Genomic DNA, 18,918 nt, shown 5'->3' on the forward strand with positions numbered 1-18,918 from the left:
ACAGAGTAGTTGAAGTGAAAGCAGCGCAGTTGATCACACTGCAGCACATGACATGAAATCCAAGTGTAGGAATACTAAGTTAACTTCTGAGCCAGGAAGATAGCAGAACAGAAGAGTTGGAAGTGAAAGCAGCGCAGTTGATCACACTGCAACACATGACATGAAATCCAAGTGTAGGAATACTAAGTTAACTTCTGAGCCAGGAAGATAGCAGAACAGAGTAGTTGAAGTGAAAGCAGTGCAGTTGATCACACTGCAACACATGACATGAAATCCAAGTGTAGGAATACTAAGTTAACTTCTGAGCCAGGAAGATAGCAGAACAGAAGAGTTGGAAGTGAAAGCAGCGCAGTTGATCACACTGCAGCACTTGACATGAGATTGCAGTGTACAGTAGGGTATACAAAGTTAACCATAGGGCCAGGAAAATAGAAAAACAGAATGGTTGAATGTGAATGCAGGGCAGTTGATCATAATGCAACGCAATGACATGAGATCCCAGAGTTGGGAATATAAACGTAAACCTCTGAGCCAGGAAAAGAGCACGGTATAACAGTTGAAGCGAAAGCATCACAGTTGAATACACTGCAGTACATGACATGACATCCAAGTGTAGAGAATACACAGTTAGAGCCAGGAAGATAGAACAACAGAACAATTGAATGTGAAAGCATGCAGTACATTAGATCCAGGTTTAGGGAATTCAAAGTTATTAAACTTCAGAGCCAGGAAGACTGCACAGGAGAATATGTGAGTCAAAGACGGTGCTGTCAAGAACAAGAAAAGTGATTATTACTGCTAACAGGTAAGAAATCAAACATTTAATTTCTTCCACTCACCGTTCTCTTTGAGATTCATAACAGGGTGCCAGTGGAGGTGGATGGGTGGGGGTGGGGGTGGGGTGGGGTGGGAGTGCTATAAGTTATTCTATATTTTGGGGTGAGCTAAGGATTCAAAGCTAGTGACTATGAGAAGTGTAATCTATTTTACATCAACTTTCAATGACTGTTAGGGCCTTAATATCTTCATAAATCATACATATGTCCAGTGTGTGTGTGTGTGTGTGTGTGTGTGTGTGTGTGTGTGTGTGTGTGTGCGTGCGTGCGTGCGTGCGTGCGTGTGTGTGTGTGAAGAAGTATGTGTATTTAGTTACTCTAATATTTTGACTATCTGAGCACTCATTACGTTTATGTTGGCTGGCAGACAAGTCTAGGATCTAGGATAAAGGAATTCAAATCTGATTGGATTGCATTTTAGTGAAATAATGCCATGTAACTGGTTTTCTTACAACTACTTTGTATTACTAAATATTGTAAAAAAAAAAAAAGTCATCAATTTTAAAAATCAAATTTCAACGTATTTAACTATTACAGCTAAAATGATGTAGGCTTGGTGTTTCACTCATGGCACATTACATTTTTGACACAAAGATAGACATATTTCAACTCTAGACTAACAATAATTAGACAATATAATTATAACAATAATAAGACATTATACAGAGTTTAAAAAAAAATATTTTAAAAAATATTATACATTCCATTTATCTAACCAAAAGTTTACACTTTCATATAAACCTTATTTTGTTGGGGTTTTTTTTTGGTTAACTATTATTACTGTTAGTTTATATGTATTTACTAGTTTGTTTTAGCACCAAATATTTATTGCAGAAAATCCAATGAAGAAATGCAGATTTCTTGATGGATACAATAAAGATTCTATTCTAATAACAGAGATACAACAAACGTACACACAGCAGGATCCTTTGTCCAATCACATTGAACACTGATACAGCTATTAAAATTGACATTCGTTTGCTGTTTCACTCATGGGACATTCTGTTTTCGACACAGAGATAGACATATTCCAACTCTAGACTAACAACAACAGAGACACAACGAACACAGCAGGATCCTTTGCCCAATCACATTGAACACTGGATAAGCATTGCTATTCTTTCGCAGTGCAGTAGAAACAGGCTTTGAATGAAAACATTACACATGGACTTGATGTTTTTAATGGCTTCAATTTTTTATTTTTTAACTGGTAAATCAACATTTCAACTGTACTACTACCACATCCCCACTGTGCATGGCACCTAGTATGTAATTGTGTCTTTTGCATTATAAGTTGTCTTTAGTATGTTTAAAAAATGTTGTGTTACATTAGTGAAACACCAAACCAACATCATTTTAGCTGTAAGAGTTTTATAAGACTCGTATGAAAAAATTAAGATAAGAGTTATTTAGACAGACTGAGTTTACTCAGCTGTAGAATCATCATATTGATTCATGCTACCACTAACCTTCAAGGACAAAACAAATCAAATGGCGCCCTCAACGTATATGTAGATGAATTCTTTCATTTTTTTTGATGACTCATATATAGTGGAATTCCATGTATGAGTAGTCATCAATGTGATCAATCAGACCACATCCTATTTACAAATAGTTTTCCTGGTATTAATGACTATCTAACCTTGATATATTTAAAGTACAGAGTAGTAAAACTCTGAAAATTGATGGATTCTGAGAACTTATTTCGGAATTCCGTAGTGAAGTGATGATAAACATCCTGTCCTGTTTGAACATATTGATTGCTTCAGTTTCGGAGACAAATAATACTTAAAATGTCTTGTGTATCTGTACAAGGTTCTATGGATCAAGGTTGAATGAAATATTAGCAAGAGACCACTGGGGAGGTTGAATGAACTGCACTTAAATCGTTTTTATATTCATATATTGTTTTTCAATTACCGTATAAAATCAGTCTTATAATATCATCTGCCCTAAGGATATTATTCAGAAAGATGATATATGTCATATTTTGTATCATTATTTTTAAGAAATCTAAGATGATTCATTTAGATTGGTTTGATAAGTGATATCCTTGAATTCAAGAATTGTCATGTTGCCATAGTTACATAAAAGTACAATCTGTATCATGCGATACAGTTTTATAAAAAAAAACGTAAGATGCATTACACTTATAACTCTAGTCGTTCTACATCACGACAACACATATCTATGTCACTGGTTCTGCTGTGTTCAAAATATGTGACTCAAAATGTTCAAAATTGCCATATTTTCTCAGACTTTTCTTTGATATTACTGCCGCTGGTATAATTACGTTATTTGTTAATATTTTGCTTCTTTCAGCTGAAAAATACTCTTGACCTAAAGGGATGTCACTACACGTCGCTAAACAAGTAGTGACAAACGCCCCTAAAAAAGGTCACTTGTATTTTCCTTGGCAGAATGAAGAAAAAATATTGGGGAATAATATCTAATTGTACTATGCCCAAGCCAAGTTGTTGTCTTTGAACAGAAAATATCAAATATATACCCTGGTTGTTTTACGTCACAGCAACCCGTGTTTACATCACCGGTTCTATGTTGCTAGAAATAAAAGTCAAAACGTTTCAAATCGCCATTATTTTTCTTACATTATTTAGAGGAGGTATCTTTATGTTTAATATTCACCAACATTTTTCTTCATTCAGCTGGGAAATACTTGTGACCTAACAATTCGTAACTACGAGTTGACAAGACCCCTTAGGTCAGTCGTATTTTTCTTGACTGAACAAAGACAAACATTAGGGAATGACTTCTAATTGTTCTTTGTTGTAATTGTCAAAAGGAGAAAAAAATATTTCTTGTAAGACCTAAAAAAAATTGTTTGGTTGTGGTTACCCGACTGCACCTAATATTTAACTGTCGACCCTCAACTTTTTTTTATCGTATGTTTTTTGAGAGAAGGAATAAAATAGCGAAAAGTATGAAGTCTTGTAAGAAATAGTGGATGCGGAATCTCACATCAACTTAAAAAAGACGCTATAAAACTTCTTCCAATCTGTAATGGCTGTACATCTGATAGGAAGAAACCAATAAGACAGAGATCATATGAAAAACAACGGAAAACATATAACTACCTGAATGAGACACTCATATATGGGGAAAAAAAAAGTTTAAACAAATCAAGAAAATCGACCTACTCCACCTATTCTAAAATTGCGTGTAATCGGAACCACACATTTTTTTTTAGGCCTAAGCAAAAGTTACACATTACGCTTTAAGTTTTTCGTTAACACCAAAATCATAAGATATGTCATTCCATCAAGTTTGATATATTGTGTTCAGAATACACCATTAGATAAATCACCAGTCACTTGATACCCCAGTGACATCATCGAATCAATTAACTGGAAATTGCTTCTGAGAAAGCCTTCAGCTTAGAGGCTATTTATAACCAAGAAGTAAATATCGTAAATGTCAAATGATATATGGTGTAGAAAAGTTTCTGGTTAAAAATAGAGTTTGTTTTGACATACGTATTGTCTCCGATAACATGGCTTCTGAAAATAGGGTAGGTATGTCAGAATTTTATTTTTTTAAATTCATTTTTTAAAAATGAGTTAGAGAAAGTGCTTTGACCCTAAGACAAAATATTTTTGATTACTTTAAGGATAATGTGATATTGTCAAATGAAGTACATGAAAACAAATGTTTGTGAAGTACACAAGCACAATACAACTATATACACTGTACTGTACGAATTCAATTTACACACTGGATTTCTTAAAAACATGGAATGCGTGATTTGTTTTTTAAATAAGAAGAAACATACCTTGGCGAGAAATTTTGCATAGAAACAGACCATTTTACTTTTTTGAATGTAAAAAAAATGTTAAAATTTACTCAGAAATAATATGTCAATTCTTACCGTTTTCATCTAATCATGGTCTAGATTCAATTTAGTATCAATTTTTCTCTGGTAATCAGGTATTGGAACCATAATCACTAAAATGAAAACAGGACTACTGAGATGTTTTGTAATACTGTGGGTTTTTTGTCACCAATGTCTCAGTTACAAAATGTATTTAGAAGTACATTTCAGTTGCATTCAGTTGCTTTTTGAAAGTACTGCAGTCATGTCAAAATCAAGTACTTTATGACGTTCCATTTCCTCCTATTAAAGATATGACCTTGCCACAGGCAAGCCAAGTTGAACACATTCGAACAACATACAGGGGATCTATAACCTGGTCATTCTATATCATGACAACCCACTCCTGCAAGTCTCTAATGTTTTGCAGTGCTCAAAATATCCGGCAAAATAGACAAAATTAATATATTCTTCCTGATGTTTCATAGATTATTCTTGCACACTAGGTCATATCTTGTTCCCGGTGTTTTTCTTCATTCATCTCATGACCAAAGCATTTTTCACTACAATACTCGTCTTTAACTCAAAGTGACAAGACCCCTTAGGTTACTCGTATTTTCCCTGGTTGAACGCAGAAAATTGTTTGGAATAGTATATTATACCAAATAGTATATAGGAACCACATACTGCATGCAGCTGTGATTGTTGGTATAAGTTGAGAAAACTGTGTGTGATTATGTAGATGGTTTAGATAAATATTTATTGCAAAACACAAAATACATGTATTACTTATCATCATATTTAGATCTTATTCCTCAATATATTTTTCCTCGTTCAGCCACGGAAAATACAAGCGGTCACTATGAGTCACTAGACAAGTAGTGACAATCCTTAGGTCACGTGTATTCTCTAAAAATATTGGAGAATAACACAATTATAGCAGCGCCAGTAATATCAAAGAAAAATCAGGGAAATTAAAGGCAATTTTGAACATTTTGACTCATATTTCAAACACAGCAGAAGCATGTGACATATACGCGCATTGTCGTGATGTAGAAAGACCAGAGTATATATTCCATATTTTTTGTTTCGACTTGGCTCGTGCGTGATACCATGATCATTATCATCGACATAATAATTGCGTTTCTAGGCAACCAGCCTATATGCAAAGTTTACAAATATGTTTCTGTCATACACAGATAGCAAAAGTGAGAGAAAAATATATTACATAGTAGTTTATTTTGGAAGTTCTCATCTCCATAGCTTTGTATAAAACATATGTACACATATCTCAAGCAAGATATCTGAATTAGCTGTATGTATTCAGTAAAATTTTGAACTTATTGAAATTGGGTTCAATGGTTGTGAACATTGCTTGGTTTCTAAAGTTGATCATACAGTGGACAAATTAAGAGAAAGTGGTACTATAATTATCTTCAACATCTCGTAAGTTACATATGCTGCAGGGGGGGGGGGTAGTATCTACTGTTGCAGTGACTCTGAGTGAGTAAAGAAAACACGTACTGATTGTTTGCGCAAGTTGAGAAAACTAAGTATGATTATGAGGGATGGAGATGGAGATGGAGATGGAGTGGAAAACTATAGTTGGCTTGATAGAAATCTTGATCTAAAGATAGTACATTGTATTCTTTATATCCATTGTATTGATGTTAGATATATATAACTACTTTACAGTCTCACATGTCTTGTATAGAGGTGTCAATTATGAGTCATGATAGAAGTGTATATTTTTGTCCTCTAGTGTTGTGTAGGTGGTATTTTGCCAAGTTTGGTCTAAAATTAGAATATTCGAGTGAAAGGGGATAAGATTCCGCTAACTCAATTTTACACTGAGTGTATTGACAACCAGGCACTCACACAGAGGTCATGTATTTAACTGGACTATGAAGATTCTTATTCCACGAAAGCCTTGAGGGAAAGGGAATAGGATTCCGCTTATGCCGTTTCTAGTATTACACTAAGAGTGTATTGAAGACCTGAAGACACACATACATTTCATGCATTTAGCTGGACTAATACTCCCCTTTTCACAATCCAATAATCTTTTTATTTGGCTTAATAGACGGATATTAAAATAAATGATGAATTCATGGAAATTTATTGAAATATGTATGAAGACTGGTTTTTAAAGTGGCACAAGCTATCTTTATAAGCTTTTTATACTCAAGTGAAAATACTTTAAATAAACCACATTCCAGTATGATGTTAAATTTGATACAATATGTCTTCTATAATATTACGATTGTCTTCTGGCATTGTTAGAATAGTTGACTAGGTAGCAGAGATTTCAAGGACATTTTTACCGTCATCGGATTGTTTATGAATAATATCTAAATACGGAGTTTGAGTTCGGGTAATTGCTAGTGGTGGTTAAAGTATATGCTTCAGTGTATATTAGTACTATACTGCAAGTACCTTTAAAAATATGCAGCGAAAAAAAAAGCCCCATATATGAATAAACTTGAGCTTGTACCCCATTGAATATTTCTGTCCTTATACAGGTGTTAAATGTATCAATGATGAAATGTATTAAAATATGGCATGCATCAATATACTTTGAGAATTGTTCTCGATGTGGCGAGGGATGTTAGTTTTCTGAATTCAAATTTCATTTGTAATTAGGAGAGGGGTATTGTTATATCGCCTTGACATGTTAAGATATTACATCAGATATCAGTCTTTTAGTTCTTGAATTTCAAAAATGTCCACATGCGAGAGGAGGGAATTCAACCCCCCTCTCATCGCACCCACCCCCCACACTAGCTCCCTAGAATTTTTAATTCAAATTTAACTGACAGTACTTTTACTACTAGCTCAGTGACTACCTCAACATGTTAAAATCGTATCAGAAAGCAATTTTTTAGCCCTCATAATTTCAAAAGTTTCAAGGGGTACCCACCCCCACACTGTACTGCTCCCTTGTATTTTGATTCAAATTTCGCCTCGTATTATTACTACCTCGACATATTAAAATAGAACCAGAAAGCAATTCTTTTTATAGTCATTGAATTACAAAAGTCTGAAGGGAGGGTCGTATTTTTTTTTTTAACCGACAGCCCAACCCATCATTGTTAAGGCGTTATTATGAGCAACATAAAACTGACAAGGGTTTCCTTACTGTCAGACTACACATATACTGGCTGTTGATGTGACATACAAGGCAGGCAAATTTGATGAAGCCATAGTGTGCTACTAATTCTATATTTAAAGTAGTGTCTAAGTTAATCATGTATTTGTACACCACAGTATACCATCAACTTGTTCAAGGCCGAAACCATACAGGAGACCAATTATCATCCATGGAAATCGACTTCTATACCTGTATCACACCATCAAGGTTCAATAACCTCATTATAATGCAAATTTATATTCATAATACAAATTGTAGGGGCGTGTATGTAATGTCTGTTTCATTTTTAAAAAACTGATTTATTGATGTCCCCTTTTGTTCACATTTGATAAATAGGTTTTGTAAAACTTTATTACAATGGTTTACAGCTAAAAATCAATGGGAAACAACAATAGACTAAATCTTTGTTCTAACACGATACATTGCAAAGAGCCCCCCCCCAAAAAAAAAAAAAAAAAAAGTGTAAAAAGTTTATTATTGTACGTACAATAACAAAGATTTTACACATTTATTAATCTTTTGCTATTTATTGAATTACAAACAAGGACTTGGTATGTTGTTTTCACACTGATTTTTTTTTCAAGTAGGAAGCCATGATAAAATTATTTTATAAATAAAGAATCCAAAATAAATATTCCATCCTCATTCATATGGTCACTTTAAAGTGAAAATACTCAGGTTGTATTAGTAGATATCGGACAGTACTTATTTGATACACAGCCGTATTGTACTTTTACCGAAAATGATCTGATGATAAAAAAAGTGTTTTCTAAGTTAAAAAATTCTCATCCTCATCTATGTGGCCACTATAAAGTGAAAGTACTCAGGCTGTGTGTATTATGGGACTGGTGATATGGGACAATACTTATTTCATACACAGCCATATCATAATTTTACTGAAAGCAGTCTGATGATAAATGAAAATCCAAAATAAATAACAAATCTTCATCCATATGACCACTTTAAAATAAGAGTCTGCATTATGATAACTATTTATTTCATTATTTATTTATTTTATTATTAATCTTTCATATACAGACACCATTTCAGTGCTTCAAGCACTGTTCTCCCAATGGAACCTGTTGTAAGATTACGTACACAGAAAAATAAACCAAAAAGGACAAACTAGGACAAAAAGTTACAGACGCACAATGTACTTTAAAAGATATCCAATTACCAGACTACATTCTTAAGATGTCTTTTGAATACCAATGAGTTTGGAGCTAATCTTATGGGTAGGGGTAGATTGTTCCATAGAACAGCACCACTGTAGTGAAATGCCCGTTTCCCATATTCAGTTTTAACTGTAGGGATGTATATGTTATATGTTACCTTTACTGGCCTGTCTTGTGTTAATATGAAGATGACTTTGGTTGGAAAGACTGAACATTCAGTGAGGTAACTAGGTGTATTACTACAGGTTATTGTTGTGGATGACAGGTTCGTACAGTCTCGCTCACATCATTTTACTTTCACTTTCGCACCACGCCTGACGAAAGTCCTTTATAGACAATTTCTGGTGAATAGCTGAGTGGTCTATTTAACCGTTGTAAACTTTCACTTTAGATGTATTCCATAAGTCTGGTCCCATCAATGTCCTAAAAACTTTGCACTTTTATTTAATACGTTTTTCTAGCAGAAATTCTCATTTATATGACCTAGCTGTTGTTCAATCTCATTTTTTTGTCACCTTGTCACAGTAGTTTCAAATTTCATGCACTATGCAAGATGTGTTAAATTTGATCAAATGCAGAGAGATATTTAATGCATTCTCTGCATATTATAGTCGTTTTGATGTGCACATGGTCTACACATGTGACAAATATTATATGCCATTAGAAGTGTCGGTTGTATCTAGATTAATCAAATTGCCAAAAATTAAGGTCTTGTGATTTTTTCATCTCTGCATTATTTATCTATCAGGCACTGAGACACTTAGATCAGTGTGCTCTCTAAGCCAATTTGACGCACCACTGATGCACACAATTTCTAGTGACACACCAAAATTTGGTGTTCCCCTATCTCTTACTATGTGGTGATCAGTGTGCCCTCTAAGCCAATTTGACATGCCACTGATGCATATAATTTCTCAGTAGTGACGCACCAAAATTTGGTGTTCCCTTATCACTTACTCTGCGGTCGACTCACAAGAAATGCCAGTTTTGTATCGTTTTGACTCACAACAATAAAATTTGGCTATCATTAGACAGGGCACATTGACTCAGGTGCTAAGCTTATTATTGCATAGTGCATGGATAATTGATGCAGCAACTGGTCATTGAACTCTGTTATTACATTTGTAGTTTTAATCTGATGACGCAAATTCAAGTCACAGTTTGATATCATAATAAAGTGCTTCATATCCACTCATTTTTGTTGAACCTTGAGTCTTCAGGCTGTTATATCAAAACACCTCATTCCTTCCTTTTAAAATTGGCATGTCTTCTACTGCTAGCTCACGTTTCTGTATTTATCTCCTATAAAAAGAAATGATGAGATATACAGTCATAAATACTTACTAATAAATGCACGAGTGAAAAACATGATCGTCGCAACAAAAGTCAACTCAAAGCCTTTAGGGAATCCACAAAGCCTGATTATCGTGCAGGTTAGCTTCTTGTGTCTGTTAATCGCCCGTAAAGAATAATGAGAGAATTTTGTTTTCATAGATATTAAAAAAGAAAACACACGAATAAAAACTTGCTAGTGTCAAGAAAACTTGGTTTGAGGAGAGAATTTGGTTTCCAAAAATTCAGAGAGAGAGAGAGAGAGAGAGAGAGAGAGAGAGAGAGAGAGAGAGAGAGAGAGAGAGAGAGAGAGAGAGAGAGAGAGAAAGAGAGGGGGGGGTTCACCCAACATCATGTAAGCAAAACAAACATAAAATAGCAAAATATATTAAAATAAGTAGTAAAAATCAGAATCAAACTCTGTTAAACCCAATGCAAGAACAATTGTAATATCGGTCAATTTGTATTTCGTCCAATTTATTCGTAAACATATAATTGACACGTATGTCTGAATACTCTGATTTTTTCCACGAAATTATGACTGCACAGACTGAGTAACTTTTTCCTGGAAATATGTTGACAATATTTTTCTAAAAAACTGTGGCCCCTGGGTACTAATTTTGCAACCATCATAGTATTTGAATCTCCTTTGTCCAATGAATATAGATGTATGTAGATGTATGTAAATGTATGCTAATTGTATGAAAATGAGCTGGAAATCCAGGCGTAGTGCAGAAAATGACCAAATATGGACAAAAAATTGGTCGTAGATATACGGTTGTAGCCCTTTCACTGTAATTTGTTTATTTTGATGCATGACGCAGTTATTTATAGATGAAGAGAAGAGATTTCGTATGATAACTTTGCGAAAACAATGTGGAGTATGTCCTAGTTTTAGATACGTTTTACTTTCACTTTGTTGAACACACTGTGTGATGTACTGACTGGCAGCTACCGAGATAAAATCTAGCAAGGCTCAACAGTCACGACAGCTAGGACTGTGAAATTATAGTCTTGAGTTTAAATTTACGCAATAAAGATTGGCAAATATTGCCTGGAAAAACAACTTTATTGATATCGGCAAAAAGGTAAATGATCCAAGTAGTGCAAAGAAAGAGAACTGTGTATAGTGTAAATGAACTGTCTTTATATTCATTGTTACCATGAATGGCAGTTTCTCAATGAGAGATGTATGTATGCGCATTTTTGTTGTTTTAGAAAATCTGTCTATCATAAAATTTGGCGTATTAAAGTGATGTTCCCATTTATTGAAATAACATTTATTCTTCAGCTATTATACAATGTATATCTACACTTATTTCTTCTTCCCTGTACAAACAAAATTATTCATTTTACTGTTGTTACACGTACAGTTACTGAAAGAAAAAGATAACAAAATTCATTCTTTTCCTTATAAAATGAAGCTAATGAATACATATTTAATAATGAGAAATCATTTGCATAATTACTGGTTTTCCCCCGAGTGGGAGATGTCTTGTCAGCGGGTGTCATTGTATCCACGTAAATGTCTTGATCCAAAGTTACAAAAGTGATTAATTTTTCAGGTATTATTTATAATGAATCTATTTTTCAAAAACTCAACACATGCCCTGTGTGAAGGCCAAGGCATGACATGCATATTAATGAAAGTCATTTGCATAATTAGTGGTCATCCCCTATTGGGAGAAGTCTAGCAGGTGTCACTGTTTCTATGTAAATGTCTTATTAATTCATAACCCAAATTTACAAAAGTGATCAACTTTGCAGGTATCATTTACAAAGAATCAAAATATGAACACATGCCCTGTGTGAAGGCCAAGGCATGACATGCATATTAATGAAAGTCATTTGCATAATTAGGGGTCATCCCCAATTGGGAAAAATCCATGTAAATGTCTTGATTCAAAGTTACACCAGTTGTCAACTTTTTCAGTTATTATTATCAATCTATTTGTCAAGTTCTCATAGTAGTAAAATATCACATAGTTCTGTACTGTTAATAAATGATGATAACCAGATTGAAAAAGTTTGAGTATATTTAAAACAATTACTGTATAATGTAACAATTACATTCACTAGAAATGGAAGATAAAAGAGTCTTCAAGTTTAAAAAAAAAGTAGTGCTGTTACTTCTTTAAAGTTCATCAACATTATACCACACGTAGTTAAGCAAACTCGTCATCAATCAACATATGCATTTGTAAGTTTTATCAATATTTTTTTTCAACATTATATTGGACCAACATTTTTTCCATCATTATATTGGACCAAAATGAATACCTTGTCATTTTGACTTTGACTTAGATCTTGGTATATTTTCTGGTATTATACATTATTTATAAACATATTATCAATTATGATATTTTGTGTCATCATAATTTTATCATATAGTACTGCAATATCACATTTCAAAAGTGAGAGACCCCTGGAGAAACTGACAAATAGTACATCTAAGTTTGTATCATCTGAATGATACACTATTTTAAGTACACACAATTTATAACAACTTCTGTTGCACATGGAATTTAATAGACAAAGGAAAAATGAATAACAGCTTAACTGAGAACTATTGAGCATTTAAAATCAAGTGTTGTGTTCCAAAAAAAATTGTAAAATTTCATTGTTTTCAAGCACTGAAATTACCAATAGCAACACAGAATCACTGCATCCAACAAGACATGGAGAGAGCCCTCATGGAGAGAGCCCTCAGTGTTTAAAACTCTTAATTTATGCAAATTTAGTCTCAAAATATTCAAATATAAGGATCCAAAGTGGGCTTAAGGTAACTTTTGACATTTGCTTTGTGGTAATTTATTTGAATATATTCAAATTAGAAGGCCCCTTATGTTGTTAATAATGAAGTTGTTTGGATGATGCTGTCGAATAGAGTTGAAGAATGAGACCGCACCCCTTTAGAAAGAGCACACGTGTCATATGGGAGGGATTGAATGACTTGTTTGACACTACATGTAAAGTAAAAACACCCCGCTGTTTGTGGAATACTCCTTCCAACAATACAAAGGAACAACCAGTTACAAAGACACATTGATCTCTAGGACACTTCCTATTGCAATACATAGCTAGTTACTTGCATATAAAGACAATGGGTAGAACCTATTTTCCTTATAACTGTCCAACTATACTTAGGAACAGTTTATACTTGCACACAAAAAAAAGAAAAGAAACTTTGGCCAGACTATATTCGACATTCAGTTTTGTTGACAAATTTCCAAATAACTTTTCAATTTTCTTTATACAGTGTATGGCACGAGTTCAAGTGACACCGGGAAGCGTTTTCTGTGTTGAATTCATTCAATATAAAAATGGAGAAACAAATCATGGTTTTTTATCTCAATACTCTTATTTACCAAAATTATCAAAAAAAAAAACCCATATCAAAATACTGACAGTAAGTAGTTTAGTTTCAATAGTAGTTAGTTTTACATCAAATGGACTTTTTATTTTACTTTTCTGTTTAGTGCTTCTCATATTTGTTTTCTTTTTAATACTAGGACTGAATCAGTTAAAAAGTTCTGTAGCTATGTAACAGCAAGTCTTTTTCCTGTGGTACTAATACATACAGTATACATGTAGGTCTTGATAAATAAAGTAGGCAAGGGGAAGAAGTACAGTAAAAGCAAACACTGTTTTTTTTTTTACAGCGGATTTCAAAATACTGTGATTAGCGTCTCTGGTTGATACAACCATACAGAAATCGATGAGAAACTGGACATAGTGCCCTTTAAAATAACAAGATCTCAGTTTATTGCTACGTTTGGTCTCAGGTGGAATGAAAAATAAAACAATTTAAACCAATATACTGCAACAAGATGAAGACACATGTACATGGGTGAAAATGTTTTGGCATCTGCATTTGATGTCTGCATGGTGACACGTCAGTTCATTTCGTTTAGACAAAATCTTGCAAGAAACTGTTTACGCACTGAATGGACTCTGTATATGAACAGATTAATTAAATAAAATAAAAACCTGTGTTCCTTTTTAAAATGATTTCCCTTTTTTTTAGAAGCATAGGAGTGAGAAGACAAAAAAATTAAGTTTTCCATGCCATATATTTACCAGGCATCAAAGTCATTTTCAAAAAAAATGTTGAAAACAGGATTTTCCCTGATTTTTCCATCACTGTTAAACACTGAAATTTTACAAACTTTGCGAATCACTTGTTTATTCTTGCAGATCGACTCTTTACGTTTAGGCATAAAAAACCAGTCTCACAAAGAGACAATGGTATTCGTAGGTCAAAGGTTGAAGTTGTTGATGGTACTGTATAACTTCAAGTAATGTGTTCATACGTTGCAGTGTCAACAACCGACAAAGTGAAACCGAAACTTACATTCAAAATAATATAAACTAACTAGACTAGAATAATAGAATTTCCAAAACTGAAGGAGTTTTTTTTATGGACGTTATTTTTGACTACCTGCATATATACATATGTACAATTTATTGTTACCGTATGTTCTTCATACGTACTATGAACTCCGAGGTACTATGTATTTCCTTTTGCTATATCACTTTGCTGTCAAACATTGTATATAACTATGGTAGGGGACAGGCTTGAATAGCTGTAAGCTAAATCCCGATTCCCCTATTTACCCACGAAATAGTATTTTTGTATGTGTATCTGTAATGTTCATTTGTGCTTTTGGGTAAATAAATACTATATATATATATATATATATATATATATATATATATATATATATATATATATATATATATATATATATATATATATATATATATATATATATATATATATATATATATATATATATATATATATATATATATATATATATATATATATATATATATTGAAAATGATTTCCTGATGAAGTAGAGTAATTTCCAATAGCGCAGGTTTTTACAGAACATTGTATACTGTACAAGAAACTGAACTTCTGCAATTTGTATTAATCCATGGAAGGAAAACTGTTGTCGTGGGAGACCTCAATAAAAGGATAAGCTTAGCCTTAGGATGAGACTTTCCTGGCTTTTCTGAGAAAGATTTGTGTATAACTTGTATAAAGTAGATCATATGATTATGTTTTGATATTTCCCGTCATAAGTATGGATATTGTTCAGTGTTTGTGAAGAGTAAATGTCAACTGTGTGTAGTGGTACAAGGACAAAGAGTATACAGTTGCATCTGATGTTAATATGTAGAATGAAACTTTAGAGTGTTTTTTGTTGAAAATCTCATCTCTTGGGGAAACTCTTGACTTAGGTCATAATGTTCAAAATACCTTTATATGTGAAGGAAACATCTGTGATAGGGAATATATGATGCTAATCAGAAAGGGGAAAATGAAAAATCACAATTTTCAGGTTATGATTCTTATTATTATCATTATTAAGGGATAAAGTTTAAAAGTTGACAATCAGATTTGAGAGGCAGGAGCTAGGAAAATAATTGTATTTAGGTAACTTAGGGAATGATTTTCTCTGTTTTAAAGTAATCTGATACTTTTGGAACTCACCAAATTTTGTTTGTATAGGGGAAAGTAAATTCACCATCCACTTTTTAAACTTAACCTTATGGTTATTTTACTGGTGACTACAGTGTCATTATGAGAGATGGGGTTTTCCTATTTTTCGAGAGATGTAGTTGCTCAAACTGCATTTTCAGTTTATAAATTTCTATGGGAAGATCTAATTAAAAAAAGTTATTTGGTTCCGGTTACCCGACCCCACCTAGTTTTTTCACACCAACCCGAAACTATTTTTTATGTATTCAAGAAAAAAATAATAAAATCGTAAAAATTGTGTGAAGTCTCCCAAGAAATAGTGGATGTGGAAACTGACATCAACTTAAAAAGACAATATAAAACTGTTCTTCCAATCTATAATGGCTGTACATCTGATGAGAAGAAACCAATAACAGAGAGACCATATGGAAAACAACGGAAAACTACCTGAATTAGGCACTCACATATGAAAAAAAAATAAATTTAAAAATGAAATAAAAAATGTCATACCCCGCCTATTCTAAAATTGTATGTAATTGGAACCACACTGGGTTTTTTTTACGCTGAATGATAAAATAAGGCAAAATCCTGTAATACTGAAGTACGGATGAGTACATATCACTGACACTTTCACACATGATTTGATGAATTATAGTTTTTGTGAGGCTATGAAAATAATGATATACCTGAAAGCTGCATTAGTTTCAACTGGAGCGTTTTTTCAAATGATTGTATTAAAATGACTTTATTCTCAATGTTGTACCTCCTTTGATGTACTGAATCATCTATAGGGAAACTTGTGAGTGTAGCAGCCTGTACATATAAATGATAGTATCAATAGAGATGTCATGAATTTGTATTTTATGGTGTAGTTCTTATCTGTTGAAAGTTGAATTACTTCCTTTTGCACACAAAATGTGGCCATTCACGAGATACGCCCTGATATAATATTTGGCAGTCACTGTGACTGCAAAGATCTATGCCCCAATATTGAATATTTTAATGAGCAATGCCATATATGGGTATTGAGGCAAGTTAAAACTAATAAGGCACCATATTTGGATACAAAGCCAAGCTTTTGCTCAACATTTAAACCTATCACTACACTACCTATGAATGAAATTGACCACTAAGTAACAGGTACAATGCCTTTTAATATAAGTAAGACAAAAATTAAAAAAAACTATTTGTTTCTGATAACATGACTTCAGAAAATAGGGTATTTAGGTGGGGATTTTATTTTTATTTTACTCTTTTTTATTAAAATTACTTTGACCCAGAGACAAGGTTCTGGTTGGTCAAAATAATCCCATAACAGTTGATGAGGTGTAAAAGAAGTAAATGAAGACAATTATGTGATTCAGAAGTAGACAAACACAATGTGCAGACTAAGCTGTTATAGACTGAAATGACATCATTTCTCTCTGGATGTGATTTAAAAAGTAACCAAAGATACTAAAGCAAGAAAATGTACAGCGAAATAGAAGTAAATTGTCATAATTTTACCCTTTTGCATGTAAAAATGTTTAGGGTCAGTGGCTTAAACTAGGGTTGATCTCGGTATCGGAAAGACACTATTTTTTATGTATTTGGCCTAATTCAACAAGTGTTAGTGCATATATCTTTGGTTGCTGGTGAAAAAGAAAATGTTACAGTTGTAGTCAGTGGTTTAATTCCGACTTGGATGACACTTGTCTGGCTTTCAAAATTTGCACATTCAAGTTTTAGCCTTAGGTTGACTCTGTTTTAAAGTTTCAATGAAACCAAGAATAAAGAATAGGTGGTAGCTTAGGCCCAGTGGCTAGAAAAGTGGGTTTAAAAACTTACAATTCCTAGAGTAATGTGAAGTTTGAAATTAGCTCTCTAGTAAAAGTTACAGAGTCTTAGCTCAATTGGGGAAAGTTATCAGAATCCTAAGCAGAAACCCACCAATGTAGTGTGGACCACCCCATCCTTGTATCTAGGAATGACCTCATCCAAAACCCATAATAATGGTAAAGGAAGTTAGAAACAGTAAATATGAGTGTAGATAACATATTGACGTCACTACGTCACCTTTCCCTTCGTCATGTCTCATGTATCCTCAGACATTTACTATGAGTTTGTTCCTCTTTGTCTTTGGTAGGGCATTCCAAGGATCCCTTGCATCAACTGACCCATATCATACATGTATAATGTACTGACTGCACTGTCTCGGTGCACTCATCCACGTGCTTATGGTGGCACAAGCTGAGTTTATACATGTTTGTGCATATTTTTTTACTGCATATTGAAAAGGTACTAAGTAACAGTATTCTACTTCCTGAAGTACACTTAACTATCACTTACAATTGACTGAACTCAAACCTGGTATTAAGATAATATAACTCAAAAACAATCCAATGATGTAATTTATGATTTGTATCAAAAGATGTTCATAAAATTCCTACTATGCAGTCAACTGTTCTGACAATGCCAGAAGACAAATGTAATGTTATAGACGAGATACATTGACATTAACAGTATACTGGAATGAGGTTTTAGTTAAGTATTTTCACTTGAGTACAAAGTTCATAAACTCCTCTTATGCCCACTTTAATTCAGAATTATGTATCAAGGAACAAATCTTCAACATACCACATTGTCAAGTTAAAATACTTTAAAATTATTTTTACCCCAGGGCCTGTAAATATATTACTTTGGGGCTGAACCTCTCAAGTATCAACATGTGTCTTTCTAAACGTGTACATTTAATGATGCTGTTAGGATGGAATCAACCAGCAAGTTGTCATGTGTTTTTGTTCTCAGACATTAAGACAAGACGAAAACTAGATCATACCACAACACATGTATAGCTCTGGACTATTTTGCAACTACAGTCTCACCCTTGGTCACATTTGCATCTAATCCGATCTACTCATATTACATACTGGTGCCCCAAGTTGAGTTAGTGGTGTTGTTGAAGTGACCCTATCTGCCAACCAAGCTTTCTGCATGGAAATCAAGCTTGTTTCACATGGATTCCATTATAGTTTTGCTTGGATGACTGGCATGTTTCTAAAGTGTAGTTGTTGTGGGTCATTCTATCACCCATGACTGAGTTATGGATTTTGAATATACACCA

Source organism: Glandiceps talaboti, chromosome 5 (genome assembly GCF_964340395.1).
Source record: "Glandiceps talaboti chromosome 5, keGlaTala1.1, whole genome shotgun sequence".
In the NCBI taxonomy this organism is placed as follows: domain Eukaryota; kingdom Metazoa; phylum Hemichordata; class Enteropneusta; family Spengelidae; genus Glandiceps; species Glandiceps talaboti.